Source organism: Bufo gargarizans, chromosome 5 (genome assembly GCF_014858855.1).
Source record: "Bufo gargarizans isolate SCDJY-AF-19 chromosome 5, ASM1485885v1, whole genome shotgun sequence".
In the NCBI taxonomy this organism is placed as follows: Eukaryota; Metazoa; Chordata; class Amphibia; order Anura; family Bufonidae; genus Bufo; species Bufo gargarizans.
Genome location: NC_058084.1, coordinates 450,069,513 through 450,089,379, shown reverse-complemented (window position 1 = coordinate 450,089,379; position 19,867 = coordinate 450,069,513).

Here is a 19,867-nt window from a genome sequence, read left to right as displayed (position 1 = left end):
GCGCCATAATGGTACATTGCTACAGGAAGGCAGTGTATGGTTAGCGATATACTGTTATACCACTGTGATGGCAAAGGCTTAGGAGCCCATGTGAGTCTGATCCTGCGTATTGACTTGCTGAAGCCAAGTACACTACACTAGGGATCAATGCGCAGACGATGCATGTGTGAGATGTGAGGTTGGAATCACGCCTGCAAGTATACCAAAAGGCCAACAATAAAATGCAAACAGGCAGATAGGGGGCGCGGCAAACATGACTTCAAGAACCTCCGCTGTTTAAAGAGGCCATGGTGCTGTGGTAAGCGCTGTGGCCACCCCTTACAGCATGCGAAGCAGTGCCATACGTTGTGTACAGTAGTGGCTGTGATTGGTATTGCACGTCAGTTGAATTGAACTGAGCCGCACCTAGACCATGTGGCTGATGAATGTGACGTCACTGACCTAGGAAGCAGTCACAGGGCTCAGCAGAGCATCGCAGTCTCTTCAAACAGCTGATTGGCGGGGATGCTGGGAGATGGACCTCCACCGATCAGATATTAATGACCTATCCTGACCTATCCTTTAATGCTATGGGTTGATTCAGAAACTTATAGATGGGATTGAAGAACTTCTGAGAACCTTTTGAAAAATAAGGCACTGTGGGATAATGCATATATAAGTAATGCAAATCAATGACAAGCAGCCTTGCTATGATACAGATGATACGAGCCGACATTAATGATCATCTCATCAGTTTCTACGTTGCCTGCGGACACTCAGCGCTTCCTTGCGGCTCTGCAGTGCTTGTTTATTTGGCTTTTTCCCTTGCTGTTCTTCACTGAGATGTATGCTCCTTATGCACGGAGAACACTCCTGTGCATTTAAATGAAGCTGAATTCTTCCCTCAGCATGAGGCCAAGTAAATGAACGCTGCAGTAGTGATATGTGTCTTACCGAAGCAATTGACAGTTATACGGACGGCGATCCTGGGGCTATAACTCCCCCCATGTGGAACGAGGCTTCAGACTTGATAAAGTGATGATGAGTGCTAAGAAAGCTTCTCAACTTAAGTGACTTTTCTTGAGAAGATATTACTGAATGCTGCAATACTTAATTTATATTCGGCTGTAGGCAGCCAACACCAATATCCACTGACAACATATCATTTCAGAGCCTACGAGCTCGAATACATTGTGGAGTACATGCCAGCTAGGCCAGCATAAAAAGGTATGGCACAAAGAGGGTAAAACACCCTGTTTGCACAGTGTCTGAACATGGCTGCATATCACCACTCTGGGGCAGTTAGATACCTTGGGCAGGACACAATGGACATGGCAGGTGAGCTGCATGGTAATGTATGCTGCACCGTGAAGTGTGAATGTGAATTACGCTGTATATTGTGAGGAGCATATTGGTGGCAGCGAAAAGGTTAGCTCCCTGAATTACACAGCATTGGCTGGGCAGAGTCATGGGGTCAGCGTGAATGCAACACCACTAATACCTTTACCCTTGTGCAGACATAGGAGATGAAGATCCAGAGGACAGCTGGAAGTTACTGAGATGCTGTAGCTCCTGTAAGCAGCTAGCTAGTAGTAGAGGTGAGTAGCACTTGCCTATAGGGTGCTCCACCTCTAGACCTACAGACGGCAAACTACTGTATAGGTAACACCACAGAGGAGTTGTGGCCTGAATAGAGGGGCTGAAAGGAGCGCCCTAACCTGAGCATCCTCAAAGCAGCTAAGGAGTAGTGTAGTACCCCACAGCGGGCCTAATAGGGGCGTACATAGAAATCATGGGGCCCCATAGCAAAACTCAGAATTGGGTGCCCCCCCCCCATAAAAAGTACATACAGATGTTGTCATTGGTAGTATGTGTGTGTGCCTATATATAATATATATAATTATATACACACACATAATAATTAGGGATGAGCGAACTTGTGTTTTCAAGTTCAGGAGTACAAGGTTCGGGTTTGGGTTATCTAAGAATTCCTTTATGGATTATGCTACCACGAACCATAACCTATGGCCTATGGTAGTGGAATCCATAACAGAATTCTTAGATAACCCGAACCTTGTACGCCACCTTGCAGGCCAGTAGGAGGTTAGAGCAGTGACCTTGCCGGACCATCTCCCTCATACAGTGCTCTGCTGTAACTATACTAGGCAGGTGAAGCAGCAGAGCACAGCAGACAAAAGGATTTGGCAGGTGGCTGCAGGGGCAAGGAGCAAGGAAGGCGCTGTACTCCAATTGGAAAGGGGGCGGGGTCAATCAGCCTGCTCGGGCCCCTCAAACTTCCGGGCCCCATAGCAACTGCGTGGTCTGCCGCTATGGGCGGTACGCCAGTGGGGCCTAACCGTTGTGTGACACCACCATGCCTTCTGTTTCCAGGTCTGTTCATTAGGTGCTATGTAACTGTTATATATTGTATTTCATGCACAGTGCCTGGTTTACCAGCAGGTGGCAGTGTAACCCGGCAGAGATCTTTAGTTAGAATGGAACTTACCATTCCATTCTTCCCCATTTTGGGCAGAAGTGGGCTAGTCCTGCTCCCTACTAAGGGAAGGACAGAAAGCAAAAAATGGAGTGAGACACAAAAGGAGGAGAATGAGAAAAAGAAAAACTAGGAAGGGAATGGTGGTGGAATAGAAAGACAAGTGGTGATAGGGGGTAAGGAAGGGCGCCAATGGGCGCCCCCCCCCCCCCTTACCTTGTGCCTTTGTGTTACATTTATTGTTATTGAATTGTGTCTTCAATAAACTACATGTATTTTATATGTGGGCTCTCTTATTCCTTATGGGGTTATTGATATATTGAGGTGATAGGCTGCAACCCACAGAAACAAAAGAAGGGCACAGACCCAATAGGAATGGTGGACCGTCTGTCTAAACAGTAAAAACAACAAGTGTATGGGGCGCCACAGTATGTTTTCCAAGGGAATAGAATAAAGCGCCACAATTCGTATAAAAAATGAGCAATCTTATCTTTTAGTTTATAAAAGGTATACACCTAGGAGGTATACACAATGAATAGAGTTATAACCCTAAAACATACGCTAAAAATCAAAATAGGCCAGTTGAATCGAATATGTCACTTCACTAGGGAGGGGGGTGTACAAGATAAACTCAAGACACTCCTCCCTCGCCGAGATCGCCTGTAGTATGTTAAAACCACCACGTCCACAAGGATGATGACCCGGGGTACTTCCAAACATAAGGTGCTTTATTAGAAACAAGATCAATGCGGGGAATGTATATAAAATCCCCTTCTTTAGTAGCATAGACAGTGAACAGACATTGAAAAAACACACATTTAAATAGGTGCACAGAGGTAACACATGATTAGTCACATGACATAGCACTTGACTAGTCACATGACATTCAGGTTAATTTCCGGTCATGTGATCTCTGAACCAGAAATGCATTCTATTTTTCATTATTGGAGCACATAATGGATATAATTGTAACTTGTGGAATACATAGATAATATATAATGCTACATAATTATAATAATAAAAATACCAATATTCTGGCGCCAATCAGCATGCAAACTGCTGGTGTTACATGGGAGACCGAGAAGGCCGGACCGGAAGGGGAGCGGCCCTTCACTTCCGGTTTGCATTCCAGCATGGAGTGCATCGGGCTGCAACATACTGCATTAGGGCCCTTCTCTTCTGGTTTGCGTTTCAGCATGGAATACACCGGGCTACAATATGCTGTATTAGGCGGAGCGCTCCACCGTGGAATGCACCGCCAAAGTAGGGGCAGCGCATGTCGGGATAAAGAACGTTGCCCCACCAAGGGACCCAGTGTGTGTTGGAGTGGGACGCACCATCTCATGGGGCATACCATCTAAATTAAAAGGTCTCTTGGAAAAGGAAAAACTAACAAGAAAATAACATAGACAAATATATCAGAGCAGCAATTACCGTATTTTTCCCCCCATCAAACTAATTTTCCCCCCCCAAAAGTGGGGCGAAATGCCCCTGCGTTTTATGGGGCGAATACTAATAAAGCACCTCCATTTGGAAGCGCTTCATTAGTACCGGAAGCTCTGTACTCACCGCTCTGTACTCACCGCTTCCTGGTGCTCGGCTGTTGGCTGTGCAGGGCTGCGCACAGTGTGTGGGAGCGCTGTGACCTCACGCTGTGCGCGCCGGGTCACAGCACAGCAGACTGAAGAGGAGGAAGACCGAGCACGGGAGGTGAGGAGCGGCGGCATCCGGAGCAGGAAAGGTGAGTGTTTTTTTTAGGTTGATGGATGCTGCTGGGGGCATATATGAGGCTACTGGGGGCTGAAGAAAGACTACTGGGGGCATACATGAGGCTACTGGGGCATATATAAAGCTACTGGGGGCTGAAGAGAGACTACTGGGGGCATATATGGGGCTACTAGGGGCATATATGAGGCTACTGGGGGCATATATGGGGCTACTGGGGGCATATATGAGGGTACTGGGGCATATATGAGGCTACTGGGGGCTGATATGAGGCTACTGGGGGCTGATATGAGGCTACTGGGGGCTGATATGAGGCATGGGGCTCTTATCTGAGGTCTGATTGGGGGTCTGATCTGAGGTCTTATTGGGGTCTTATTAACATTGGGGGTCTGATTGGTGGATTGACCTGAGGTGTCATGAAAAATATTTTTTTCTTATTGTCCCCCTCTAAAACCTGCGTCTTATGGGCCGGTGCGTCTTATGGGGCGAAAAATACGGTATCTCTCACAAAAATTCAATTTATAAAAAGGTATAATATTAATAAACCACAATTGTGCCTTAAAAAGAAACTATTCCCAAGGGGTATAAAAATAATAGATATAAATATAATATATATTAAATAAAATCGTAATAAAATATGGTAATAAATATAAATATAATAATATTAAATCTAATGATAATAAATATGTAATACGATAAATAGAAGTGACATAATATGAGAAAAAAACTTATATTTATAAAGATAATTGATATATAATCCGATGTATGATGAAAAAAATCTGAATGAAATACAACATAATGATGGACATAATGATATGTATGGTAATGAACATGATATACGATATGAAAAATGAAAATAAAATAAAATAAATGTATATATAATAATCAATAATTGGCATATTCCAGGGTTTCATTGAGTCCATAGGGGGTTAGAGTGTTAAACTGAAAAATCCAAAACATCTCCTTTCTGCAAAGTTGTACGTAGGAATTTGGTATCCAATCTTTAGGTGTTAATCTGAACCCACTGGGATCCCCATTATGATTCTCCGAAAAGTGTTTAGATACAATGTGTTTTAGGTACTGACGGTTAATATTTGAACGATGTTGGTTCAGTCGTTCTCCTAGTGTTTGGGTTGTGCGGCCGATGTGTTGGAGACCGCAAGGACATTGTAACATGTATATGATATCACTGGAACCACAGTTCATATAATGTTTCAGTTTGATAATTTCATGAAAGATACTTTTACAACACTTGCAGCGTCTGGAGCCATACCTATATGAACCTGTCACGGAAGGTGTACAGGAAACAAGACAATGCCAAATGAATATATGACTCACTGGATCCAAAACTAAGGAACAAAAGGGAGACCCCTGCATAAGACCTGGCACTCTCCCTGTCTGCTCACCCTATGCGAAAATCCCAATAGTGGATGATCGCATATCCACGTACCTCGACTATATACCACCTGAACACCCTACAATAGTGAGGGGACACGACCACCGGCTCCCTACACTAGACACGGAGGGAGTCAGGGTCACCTGGGATCCAGCAAACAGAAAATCACAAATAAATGTACAGCACTTATCTTGTAGAAGGCTGGAAAATAGGATCAGCATGCACACACACTCCAGGAAGTTGTATAAGCCGCACACTAATGCATTATGGGGAGGAATTTAAAGGGATGCAATCAGTCCAACTACATGACAGCTGAGAGAGGCTAACGAGATGAGGAACTGAAATTCAAAACAAAGAAAACTCAAGGAGGAGGTTCTGAAAGGCTTCTGTCAGAGCTTCTCAGCTGTCTGGTTGTGACAGTACCCCTCCCTCTACGAGTGGACTCCGGACACTCAGAGCCCACCTTCTCAGGATGGGACCTATGGAAAGCCCTGATGAGACGAGTGGCCTTAATGTCAGTCACTGGGACCCACATCCTCTCCTCAGGACCATAACCCTCCCAATGAACGAGGTACTGGAGAGAACCGCGGACAAGACGAGAATCCACAATCCTAGAGACCTGAAATTCAAGATTCCCATCAACCATAATCGGAGGAGGAGGCAAAGGCGAGGGTACAATGGGTTGAACATAAGGTTTTAATAAGGACTTTTGAAAAACATTATGGATCTTCCAAGTCTGAGGAAGATCAAGACGGTAGGCAACAGGATTGATGACAGACAGGATTTTGTAAGGCCCAATAAACCTAGGACCCAACTTCCAGGAGGGAACCTTCAATTTGATATTCTTGGTAGACAACCACACCAGATCACCAACATTCAGGTCCGGACCAGGCACACGTCTCTTATCTGCCACACGCTTATATCTCTCACTCATGCTCTTTAGATTGTCCTGAATCTTTTGCCAAATAGAAGACAAAGACGAGGAGAATCTGTCCTCATCAGGTAAACCAGAAGACCCCTCTCCCGAAAAAGTCCCAAACTGCGGATGAAACCCATATGCACCAAAAAATGGTGACTTATCAGAGTACTCCTGATGACGGTTATTTAAAGCAAACTCAGCAAGGGACAAAAAAGAACACCAATCCTCCTGATTCTCCGCCACAAAACAGCGCAGATATGTCTCCAGATTCTGATTGACGCGCTCTGTCTGGCCATTCGACTGCGGGTGGAAAGCAGAAGAGAATGACAACCGAACCCCCAAGCGAGAACAGAAAGCCTTCCAGAATCTGGAAACAAACTGCGTGCCCCTATCAGAGACTATGTCTGAAGGAATACCATGCAATTTGACAATGTGATCAATAAATGCCTGCGCCAGCGTCTTAGCATTGGGCAAACCAGGAAAAGGGATGAAATGCACCATTTTGCTAAAACGGTCCACCACCACCAGAATCACAGTCTTCCCCGAGGAACGAGGCAGGTCCGTTATGAAGTCCATGGACAGATGTGTCCAAGGACGGGAAGGAATGGGTAAGGGAAGGAGAGGACCTGATGGCCGTGAATGAGGGACTTTGGCACGAGCGCAAGTCTCGCAGGCTGCCACAAAACCCTCAACCGACTTACGAAGCGCAGGCCACCAGAATCTCCGAGCGATGAGATCCACTGTGGCTCTTTCCCCCGGGTGCCCAGCAAGGACCGTATCGTGGTGTTCCTTAAAAATCTTGTGTCTTAAAGCGAGAGGCACAAACAACCTCCCAGGAGGACAAAGATCAGGAGCCTCTGACGGGGCTGCCTGCACCTCTGCCTTCAATTCAGGAAAAAGAGCAGAGACCACCACACCTTCAGCCAAAATGGGACCGGGTCTTCAAAATTCCCACCTCCCGGAAAACAACGTGACAGGGCATCTGCCTTCGCATTCTTAACCCCAGGGCGGAACGTGACAACAAAATTAAACCTTGAAAAGAACAAAGACCATCTGGCCTGTCTCGGGTTCAGACGCTTGGCTGACTCCAAGTAGGCCAGATTTTTATGGTCAGTAAACACGGTAATAGGGTGTCTGGCTCCCTCTAGCCAATGGCGCCATTCCTCAATAGCCAACTGTCACGGACGGTGTACAGGAAACAAGGCAAAGCAACATGCATAAATGACTCGCTGGATCCAACAGCTAAGGAACCAAAGGGAGACCCCTGCAGAAGACCTGGCACTTTCCCTGGCTGCTCAGCCTATGCAAAGATCCGAATGGTGGAGGTTTGCATATCCACGTACCTTGACTATATAACCCCTGAGCACCCTACAATAGTGAGGGGACACGACCACCGGCCCCCTAGACAAGACACGGAGGGAGTCAGGGTCACCTGGGATCCAGCAAACAGAAAATAACAGATAAATGTTCAACACTTAACTTTGTAGCAGACAGGAGAACAAGATCAGCATGCACACACACTCCAGGAAGAAGTATAAGCCGCCCAGAAAAGCATTCTGGGGAGGAATTTAAAGGGAAGCAATTAGTCCAACACATGACAGCTGAGAGAGGCTAACGAGATGAGGAACTGAATACCACAACAAAGAAACTCAAGGAGGAGGTTCTGAAAGGCCTCTGTCAGAGCTTCTCAGCTGTCTGGTTGTGACAGTACCCCTCCCTCTACGAGTGGACTCCGGACACTCAGAACCCACCTTCTCAGGATGGGACCTATGGAAAGCCCTGATGAGACGAGAGGCCTTAATGTCCGTCACTGGGACCCACATCCTCTCCTCAGGACCATACCCCTCCCAATGAACAAGGTACTGAAGAGAACCGCGGACAAGACGAGAATCCACAATCCTAGAGACCTGAAATTCAAGATTCCCATCAACCATAATCGGAGGAGGAGGCAAAGGCGAGGGTACAATGGGTTGAACATAAGGTTTCAATAAGGACTTATGAAAAACATTATGGATCTTCCAAGTCTGAGGAAGATCAAGACGGTATGCAACAGGATTGATGACAGACAGGATTTTGTAAGGCCCAATAAACCTAGGACCCAACTTCCAGGAGGGAACCTTCAATTTGATATTCTTGGTAGACAACCACACCAGATCACCAACATTCAGGTCCGGACCAAGCACACGTCTCTTATCTGCCACACGCTTATATCTCTCACTCATGCTCTTTAGATTATCCTGAATCTTTTGCCAAATAGATGACAAAGACGAGGAGAATCTGTCCTCATCAGGTAAACCAGAAGACCCCTCTCCCGAGAAAGTCCCAAACTGCGGATGAAACCCATATGCACCAAAAAATGGTGACTTATCAGAGGACTCCTGACGACGGTTATTTAAAGCAAACTCAGCAAGGGACAAAAAAGAACACCAATCCTCTTGATTCTCCGCCACAAAACAGCGCAGATATGTCTCCAGATTCTGATTGACGCGCTCTGTCTGGCCATTCGACTGCGGGTGGAAAGCAGAAGAGAATGACAACCGAACCCCCAAGCGAGAACAGAAAGCCTTCCAGAATCTGGAAACAAACTGCGTGCCCCTATCAGAGACTATGTCTGAAGGAATACCGTGCAATTTGACAATGTGATCAATAAATGCCTGCGCCAGCGTCTTAGCATTGGGCAAACCAGGAAAAGGGATGAAATGCACCATTTTGCTAAAACGGTCCACCACCACCAGAATCACAGTCTTCCCCGAGGAACGAGGCAGGTCCGTTATGAAGTCCATGGACAGATGTGTCCAAGGACGGAGGAATGGTAAGGAGAGGACCTGATGGCCGTGAATGAGGTACTTTGGCACGAGCGCAAGTCTCGCAGGCTGCCACAAAACCCTCAACCGACTTACGAAGCGCAGGCCACCAGAATCTCCGAGCGATGAGATCCAGTGTGGCTCTTACCCCCGGGTGCCCAGCAAGGACCGTATCGTGGTGTTCTTTAAAAATCTTGTGTCTTAAAGCGAGAGGCACAAACAACCTCACAGGAGGACAAAGATCAGGAGCCTCTGACTGGGCTGCCTGCACCTCTGCCTCCAATTCAGGAAAAAGAGCAGAGACCACCACACCTTCAGCCAAAATGGGACCCGGGTCTTCAAAATTCCCGCCTCCCGGAAAACAACGTGACAGGGCATCTGCCTTCACATTCTTAACTCCAGGGCGGAACGTGACAACAAAATTAAACCTAGAAAAGAACAAAGACCATCTGGCCTGTCTCGGGTTCAGACGCTTGGCTGACTCCAAGTAGGCCAGATTTTTATGGTCAGTAAATACGGTAATAGGGTGTCTGGCTCCCTCTAGCCAATGGCGCCATTCCTCAAAAGCCAACTTGATGGCCAACAATTCCCTATCTCCCACATCGTAATTTCTCTCTGCGGAGGAGAGTTTTCTTGAGAAAAAGGCACACGGTCGCCAATTGGCAGGAGAGGAACCCTGAGACAAGACCGCCCCCACACCCACCTCAGAAGCATCAACCTCAACTATGAAGGGTAAAGAAACATCAGGTTGCACCAAGATGGGAGCGGAAGCAAAACTCTCCTTGATATCAGAAAAAGCCTTACGCGCCTCTACTGACCAAGAAGAAAAATCTACCCCCTTTCTGGTCATATCAGTGAGTGGTTTAACAATAGAAGAATAATTCAAAATGAACTTCCTGTAATAATTGGCAAAGCCCAAAAAACGCATCAGCGCCTTCTGATTCTCAGGAAGCTCCCACTCAAGCACAGCGCGGACCTTCTCGGGGTCCATGCGAAAACCAGAAGCGGAGAGAAGAAACCCCAGAAATTGAATTTCTGGAACCGTAAACACACATTTTTCCAGTTTCGCATATAATTTATTCTCCCGCAGGATGAGCAAGACCTGACGTAAATGTTCCTTATGAGTTTTGAAATCGGGAGAAAATATCAAAATGTCATCCAAATACACCAATACAAATTTTCCCATCAAATGATAAAAAATGCTGTTCACGAAATGCTGAAAAACGGCTGGGGCATTCATCAAACCAAAAGGCATAACCAAATTTTCAAAATGGCCCTCAGGGGTATTGAAGGCCGTCTTCCATTCGTCCCCTTCTCTGACCCTGACCAGGTTGTATGCCCCTCTTAGATCTAATTTGGAAAAGACTTTAGCCCCAACAACCTGGTTAAACAGGTCCGGGATCAGAGGAAGCGGATAAGGGTCACGAATTGTGATACTGTTCAGCTCCCTGAAATCCAGACAAGGTCTTAAAGAACCATCTTTTTTCTTAACAAAGAAAAAAACAGCGGCAACAGGTGACTTCGAGGGTCGTATGTGTCCCTTTCTCAGACTCTCAGAGATATAAGCACGCATAGCGACCCTTTCAGGTTGGGAAAGATTGTATAAACGAGATTTAGGCAGCTTGGCGTCTGGGATGAGATTAATAGGGCAATCGTACTCCCTGTGCGGGGGCAAATCCTGAACTCCACTCTCAGAGAAGACATCCGAAAATTCTGAGAGAAAAGATGGTACAGTCTTAGTAGCAACCTCAGAAACAGATGTCATGAGGCAATTCTCTCTGCAAAAGTCACTCCAACCATTTATTTGCCTCGCTTGCCAATCAATGGTGGGGTTATGTTTAGTGAGCCAGGGTAGCCCCAACACTAGAGGGGTAGGCAAACCGCTAAGGACGAAACATGACACATCCTCAACATGAGCATCACTCACAATTAAACAGATATTGTGAACTATGCCCTTTAATGATTTCTGAGAAAGTGGAGCGGAATCAATCGCAAAAACCGGAATATCCTTTCCCAAAGTGCACACCTGGAAACCATGAGCTATTGCGAATTGACTATCAATGAGATTGACCGCTGCTCCACTATCCACAAAAATCTCACAAAAAATGCTCTTGCTCTCTAGCGCCACCCTAGCAGGCAGGACAAAACGGGAACTACAAGCAAACGGAAAACCTTCAATTTCCGCCTCAACCCTGCCAATAGTAACAGACGGAACATTTTTAAAAGATTTTTTCCTCTTTGTTTCTTTATTATTCCCAGAGAACTGCCTGAATCTCCTAGAGGGACAAATATTTGCCAAATGATTAATACCTCCACAACAAAAACAAACCCTCCCATGCGGGCTGAATCTTCTATTGTCAGAAGCAATCAACCCCAGCTGCATGGGCTCCTGCTCAGAAGGGGCTGACAGCGACTGAGACCCCTGCGCACAGAATGGGACTGCTGCACAGTCCTGGGACCGAGTATGACAGGAAGGAGAGATCTCTCCTCTCTCTCTAAGACGCCTGTCAATACGAACGGCCTGAGACATAGCAGAGTCCAAAGAAATAGGCCTTTCATGAAAGGCAAATGCATCTTTCAATCCCTCTGAAAGACCATGGCAAAATTGACTTCGGAGTGCAGCATCATTCCAACCAGTATCAGCTGCCCATCTCCGAAATTCTGAGCAGTATATCTCTGCGGATTGTTTACCCTGGCATAAGAGACGTAGTCTAGACTCCGCCAGAGCAATACGATCCGGATCATCATATATCTGACCCAGGGCTAAAAATAATTCATCCACTGAACGGAGGGGCCGTGCCCCCTCCGGCAGCGAAAAGGCCCAGGACTGAGCGTTACCCCTGAGCAGCGATATAATGATCCCCACCCTCCGTTCCTCATCACCAGAGGAATGGGGAAGAAGGCGAAAATGGAGTTTGCAAGCCTCTCTAAAACGCACAAAATTCTCACTACCCCCGGAAAACGTATCCGGGAGCGAGATCTTAGGCTCAGAACAAACTCCATGAACGCCAGCTGAACCGGTCACTTGAAGCGGAGAAAAAGTCCTGCGGAGATCAGCTACCTCCAATAAAAGACCATGAAGGCGTTCAGCCAAAAGTGAAACCGGATCCATGCTTGAGACGGTTATGGCGGCTTATAATGTCACGGACGGTGTACAGGAAACAAGGCAAAGCAACATGTATAAACGACTCGCTGGATCCAACAGCTAAGGAACCAAAGGGAGACCCCTGCAGAAGACCTGGCACTTTCCCTGGCTGCTCAGCCTATGCAAAGATCCGAATGGTGGAGGTTTGCATATCCACGTACCTTGACTATATAACCCCTGAGCACCCTACAATAGTGAGGGGACACGACCATCGGCCCCCTACACAAGACACGGAGGGAGTCAGGGTCACCTGGGATCCAGCAAACAGAAAATAACAGATAAATGTTCAACACTTAACTTAGCAGACAGGAGAACAAGATCAGCATGCACACACACTCCAGGAAGAAGTATAAGCCGCCCAGAAAAGCATTCTGGGGAGGAATTTAAAGGGAAGCAATTAGTTCAACACATGACAGCTGAGAGAGGCTAACGAGATGAGGAACTGAATACCACAACAAAAAAACTCAAGGAGGAGGTTCTGAAAGGCCTCTGTCAGAGCTTCTCAGCTGTCTGGTTGTGACACCAACTTGATGGCCAACAATTCCCTATCTCCCACATCGTAATTTCTCTCTGCGAGAAAAAGGCACACGATCGCTATTTGGCAGGAGAGGAACCCTGAGACAAGACCGCACCCACACCCACCTCAGAAGCATCAACCTCAACTATGAAGGGTAGAGAAATATCAGGTTGTACCAAGATGGGAGCGGAAGCAAAACTCTCCTTGATATTAGAAAAGGCCTTACGCGCCTCTACCGACCAGGAAGAAAAATCTACCCCCTTTCTGGTCATATCAGTAAGTGGTTTAACAATAGAGGAATAATTCAAAATAAACTTCCTGTAATAATTGGCAAAGACCAAAAAACGCATCAGCGCCTTCTGATTCTCAGGAAGCTCCCACTCAAGCACAGCGCGGACCTTCTCGGGGTCCATGCGAAAACCAGAAGAGGAGAGAAGAAACCCCAGAAATTGAATTTCTGGAACCGCAAACACACATTTTTCCAGTTTCGCGTATAATTTATTCTCCCGCAGGATGAGCAAGACCTGACGTAAGTGTTCCTTATGAGTTTTGAAATCAGGAGAAAAAATCAAAATGTCATCCAAATACACTAATACAAATTTTCCCATTACAGGGAGTGCAGAATTATTAGGCAAGTTGTATTTTTGAGGATTAATTTTATTATTGAACAACAACCATGTTCTCAATGAACCCAAAAAACTCATTAATATCATAGCTGAATATTTTTGGAAGTAGTTTTTAGTTTGTTTTTAGTTTTAGCTATTTTAGGGGGATATCTGTGTGTGCAGGTGACTATTACTGTACATAATTATTAGGCAACTTAACAAAAAACAAATATATACCCATTTCAATTATTAATTTTTACCAGTGAAACCAATATAACATCTCAACATTCACAAATATACATTTCTGACATTCAAAAACAAAACAAAAACAAATCAGTGACCAATATAGCCACCTTTCTTTGCAAGGACACTCAAAAGCCTGCCATCCATGGATTCTGTCAGTGTTTTGATCTGTTCACCATCAACATTGCGTGCAGCAGCAACCACAGCCTCCCAGACACTGTTCAGAGAGGCGTACTGTTTTCCCTCCTTGTAAATCTCACATTTGATGATGGACCACAGGTTCTCAATGGGGTTCAGATCAGGTGAACAAGGAGGCCATGTCATTAGATTTTCTTCTTTTATACCCTTTCTTGCCAGCCACGTTGTGGAGTACTTGGACGCGTGTGATGGAGCATTGTCCTGCATGAAAATCATGTTTTTCTTACCTTGCAGACTTCTTTCTGTACCACTGCTTGAAGAAGGTGTCTTCCAGAAACTGGCAGTAGGACTGGGAGTTGAGCTTGACTCCATCCTCAACCCAAAAAGGCCCCACAAGCTCATCTTTGATGATACCAGCCCAAACCAGTACTCCACCTCCACCTTGCTGTCGTCTGAGTCGGACTGGAGCTCTCTGCCCTTTACCAATCCAGCCATCTGGCCCATCAAGACTCACTCTCATTTCATCAGTCCATAAAACCTTAGAAAAATCAGTCTTGAGATATTTCTTGGCCCAGTCTTGACGTTTCAGCTTGTGTGTCTTGTTCAGTGGTGGTCGTCTTTCAGCCTTTCTTACCTTGGCCATGTCTCTGAGTATTGCACACCTTGTGCTTTTGGGCACTCCAGTAATGTTGCAGCTCTGAAATATGGCCAAACTGGTGGCAAGTGGCATCTTGGCAGCTGCACGCTTGACTTTTCTCAGTTCATGGGCAGTTATTTTGCGCCTTGGTTTTTCCACACGCTTCTTGCGACCCTGTTGACTATTTTGAATGAAACGCTTGATTGTTCGATGATCACGCTTCAGAAGCTTTGCAATTTTAAGAGTGCTGCATCCCTCTGCAAGATATCTCACTATTTTTGACTTTTCTGAGCCTGTCAAGTCCTTCTTTTGACCCATTTTGCCAAAGGAAAGGAAGTTGCCTATTAATTATGCACACCTGATATAGGGTGTTGATGTCATTAGACCACACCCCTTCTCATTACAGAGATGCACATCACCTAATATGCTTAATTGGTAGTAGGCTTTCGAGCCTATACAGCTTGGAGTAAGACAACATGCATAAAGAGGATGATGTGGTCAAAATACTCATTTGCGTAATAATTCTGCACTCCCTGTATATAAATATGTATTGGATTGCTGTTACGCTGAGCGCTCCGGGTCCCCTGCTGGCCTCGGAGCGCTCACAGCGTATGCCCCCAGGCAGCACTACAGCGTCTCGGCGTGTGCGTCCTTGCTCTCTAGGGTGCGCGCGCGCCGGGACTCTTAGATTCAAAGGGCCAGTGCACCAGTGATTGGTGCCTGGTCCAAAGGGGTTATTAAGGGTTAAGGTTTGTGAGAGGCAGTGCTGACCTAATTAGGCTGCACCTGTGCACTGCCCATTTATACCTTCTCCTCCCACAGCTTTCTGCCGGATCTTTGTGCCTTGTGCCTCAGAGAAAGTGTTCCCTACTGTGTTAGTTTGCCTTGCCTGTTGCCGAACCCGTTGCTACCGTCTACTCGCCTTTGTACCTTTGCCGCCTGCCCTGACCTCTGCTACGTCCGACTACGCTCTTGCCTTCTCCCTGTGTACCACGCCTTATCAGCTGCCAGAGAGGTCGAGTTGTTACTAGGGGACACGACCTGGTAGTTACCGCCGCAGCAAATCCATCCCGCTTTGCGGCGGGCTCTGGTGAAGACCAGTAACTGCTTAGAACCGGTCCTTTAGTACAACCCGCGCCATCGCCTCTCTGGTCCAGAGGATCCACTACCTGTCCTGCCAGTACGTGACAGTAAGATCCGGCCATGGATCCCGCTGATGTTCCCCTGCCAAGCCTAGCGGACCTCACCACCATTGTGGCCCAGAAGGGTCAACAGCTGGCCCAGTTGACCGCTATGTTGCAGCAGCTCCTGCCTTCTCAGCAACAGCCAGCTCCTCCGTCTGCTCCTGCTGCATCACCTCCGCCTGCAGTTACCACCGGTTCCAGAATCCGTTTGTCCCTACCAGACAAATATGACGGAGATCCTAAGCAGTGCCGTGGGTTCTTGTCGCAGTGCTCTCTCCACCTCGAACTTCTGTCAGACCAGTTTCCTTCTGAGCGAGCCAAGGTAGCCTTTATTCTCAGTTTACTGTCCGGGAAGGCCCTGGCCTGGGCTACACCACTATGGGACCGCGCAGATCCTGCCACCGCTTCCGTCCAGAGCTTCTGCCTAGAGTTACGGAATGTTTTTGAGGAGCCTGCCCGGGTTACCTCCGCAGAGACTGCCTTACTAAATTTGACCCAAGGAGGTTCTTCCGTGGGTGACTATGCCATTCAGTTCCGCACCCTGGCCTCTGAGCTGAACTGGAACAATGAAGCCTTTTGCGCCACCTTCAAGAAGGGACTTAACAGTGAAGTAAAGGACATTCTGGCTGCACGTGAGCTTCCTTCCACTCTTAGTGACCTCATCTTGCTGGCCACTAGGATAGACAAACGTTTCGCCGAAAGACAAGAGGAACTCCTCCTTGAAAAGGAAAAAGCTCATCCTAGACGCTTTCCTCGTCTGGCTCTCGTTTTTCTGCATCCACCTCAACCCACTACTGGGTTTTCCGCCGTGGAAGCCATGCAGGTGGATCGGTCACACCTGACTCCGCAAGAACGAAGCTGCCGCAGAAACGAGAACCTGTGTCTGTCCTGTGCCAGTACCGAGCACTTCCTTAGAGATTGTCCTCTCCGTCCACCGCGTTCGGGAAACGCTCGCACCTAGTAAACGTGGGAGAGGCGTTGCTAGGTGTGGATTCTTCCTCTCCACGTCTCATCATACCCGTGCAGTTGATCATCTCTTCCAAGTCCTCTTTCTCCGCAGCCGCCTTCTTGGATTCCGGTTCAGCTGGCAACTTCATTCACGCCTCCTTGGTTGACAAGTACCGTATTCCAGTAATCCGTCTACCCAAGCCGTTTTTCATCTCTACTTAACTCTACTTATCTCTACTGTTAACGGTGAGAGACTCTCTGCCACCGTGCAGTTCCGTACCCAGCCTCTGCAGATGGACATCGGATTATTTCATACCGAGACTTTAGAGTTCTTTGTCCTTCCCTTCTGTTCCTCCGAACTCCTCCTGGGTCTGCCGTGGCTACAACGTCATAGTCCTGTCCTGAATTGGTCCACCGGTGAGATCCTGCGTTGGGGTTCCTCCTGTTCGGACCGCTGTCTCAAGCCTGCTCTGGTCAAACAGAACCCGCAAGTTTCTCCTCCTTCTGGGCTGCCCAAGCCATACCATTCCTTCGCGGATGTCTTCTGCAAGAAACAAGCTGAGGTCCTTCCTCCTCACCGATCCTATGATTGCCCGATCGACCTGATACCCGGTTCTACTCCACCTCAGGGCAGAATTTATCCTCTCTCACCTCCTGAGACTCTTGCCATGTCCGACTATATACGTGAGAACCTACAGAGAGGATTCATAAGAAAATCTTCTTCTCCTGCTGGGGCCGGTTTTTTCTTCGTGACAAAAAAAAGACGGCTCCCTCCGCCCCTGCATTGACTACAGAGGTCTTAATAAAATTACCATCAAGAACCGTTACCCTCTGCCTCTAATCTCTGAGCTATTTGATCGTCTCCGAGGGGCTAAGATCTTCACTAAATTGGACCTTCGAGGGGCCTATAATCTGATCCGTATCCGTGAGGGAGACGAATGGAAGACCGCCTTTAACACAAGAGACGGCCATTTTGAGTATTTGGTGATGCCCTTCGGCCTCTGCAACGCACCTGCTGTCTTCCAGGAATTCGTCAATGATATTTTCAGGGACTTACTTTACACCTGCGTGGTCGTATACCTGGATGATATCCTCATCTTTTCCTCCAATTTGGATCAACACCGGGTCCATGTGCAACAAGTTCTTACTCGTCTTAGGAGAAATCGCCTGTACGCTAAACTTGAAAAATGTCTTTTTGAACGGACCTCCCTGCCTTTCCTGGGATACATTATCTCAGCTCAAGGACTTCAAATGGACCCAGCCAAGCTCTCGGCGGTTCTGGATTGGCCACGCCCCTCTGGTCTCCGAGCCATACAAAGATTTCTGGGCTTTGCGAATTACTACAGGCAATTCATCCCTCACTATTCCACTCTGGTAGCTCCTATCGTGGCCCTCACAAGAAAAGGAGCTAACCCCAAATCCTGGCCTTCCCAAGCCGAGGAAGCCTTCCGGTCCCTGAAATCCGCCTTTGCCTCTGCACCCGTTCTCTCTAGACCAGATTCCACCAAGCCTTTCTCTCTTGAAGTGGATGCCTCCTCGGTGGGAGCCGGAGCTGTCCTCACCCAGAAGTCTTCCCGGGGCAAGACTTCAACTTGTGGCTTCTTTTCAAAAACATTCTCTTCCGCAGAGAGAAATTACTCCATTGGGGACAGGGAACTGCTGGCTATTAAATTGGCACTGGAGGAATGGAGACATTTACTCGAGGGCGCCACACATCCTGTGTACATCTTCACGGACCACAAGAACCTGGCTTATCTCCAGTCTGCTCAGAGATTAAATCCCCGTCAGGCTCGTTGGTCTCTGTTCTTCGCCCGCTTTAATTTTGAGATCCATTTCCGTCCGGCTTGTAAGAACATTAGGGCAGATGCTCTGTCTCGTTCCTCTGATGTGGTGGGCGACGAGTTAACACCTCGATATATTATCCCTCCAGAACGCCTTATTACAGTCGCTCCCGTGGACCTGCGCCTTCTTCCTCCTGGCAAATCCTACGTACCTCCACGTCAGCGGCTGCGAATTCTCAAGTGGGGCCACGCCTCCCCTTTTGCTGGTCATCCAGGGGTGCTAAAGTCTCTCCAACTAATCTCCCAAAGGTACTGGTGGTCTTCTCTGGAGAAAGATGTCTCGGACTTCGTCCAGGCCTGTATGATTTGCGCCCGGGATAAATCGCCTCGCCAGAAACCAGCGGGTCTCCTCTTGCCTCTACCTGTTCCTGAAGTTCCCTGGTCTCACATCGCCATGGACTTTATTACAGACCTTCCCTCCTCCCATGGCAAGTCCGTTATTTGGGTCATGGTGGATCGCTTCTCCAAGATGGCTCACTTTGTACCCCTGCCCGGTCTACCCTCTGCACCCATGTTGGCCAAACAATTTTTCCAACACATCTTCCGTCTCCATGGCCTTCCCAAACATATTGTCTCGGATCGTGGGGTACAATTAGTCTCCAAATTCTGGAGGGCTCTATGTGCTCAGCTCAGGATCAAATTGGACTTTTCTTCTTCGTACCATCCTCAGTCTAATGGCCAAGTAGAACGGGTGAACCAAATTTTGGGTGACTATCTGCGTCACTTTGTATCCTCACGCCATGACGACTGGGCTGATCTACTTCCCTGGGCGGAGTTCTCCTACAACTACAAACAATCCTCTGCCTCTAACAAGTCTCCTTTCTTTGTAGTTTTTGGCCGTCATCCTCTTCCACCTCTGCCGCAGTCTTCCACTCCTTCTTCTGTACCTGCCGTTGACAGTCTTGTACAGGATTTTTCCTCCATCTGGCGAGAAACCCACGCTGCTCTCCTCAAGGCTTCCGCCCGTATGAAGGTTCAAGCTGACAAGAGACGCAGATCTCCTCCGGAATTTCGCCCGGGTGACAAGGTGTGGCTCTCTTCTAGGTACATCCGATTTAGGGTCCCAAGTTACAAGTTGGGCCCTCGTTTCTTGGGACCCTATAAAATCAAGAGTCGTATCAATCAAGTTTCTTATCAGCTCCATCTTCCTCCCTCCCTCCGAATCCATAACTCCTTCCATGTCTCCCTTCTTAAACCTGCTGTCTTTAACCGTTTTTCTCCCAAGCTTGTTTCTCCCACCCCTGTCTCCTTGACAGATTCTCTGTCAAGGAGATCTTGGCGACCAAGATCTC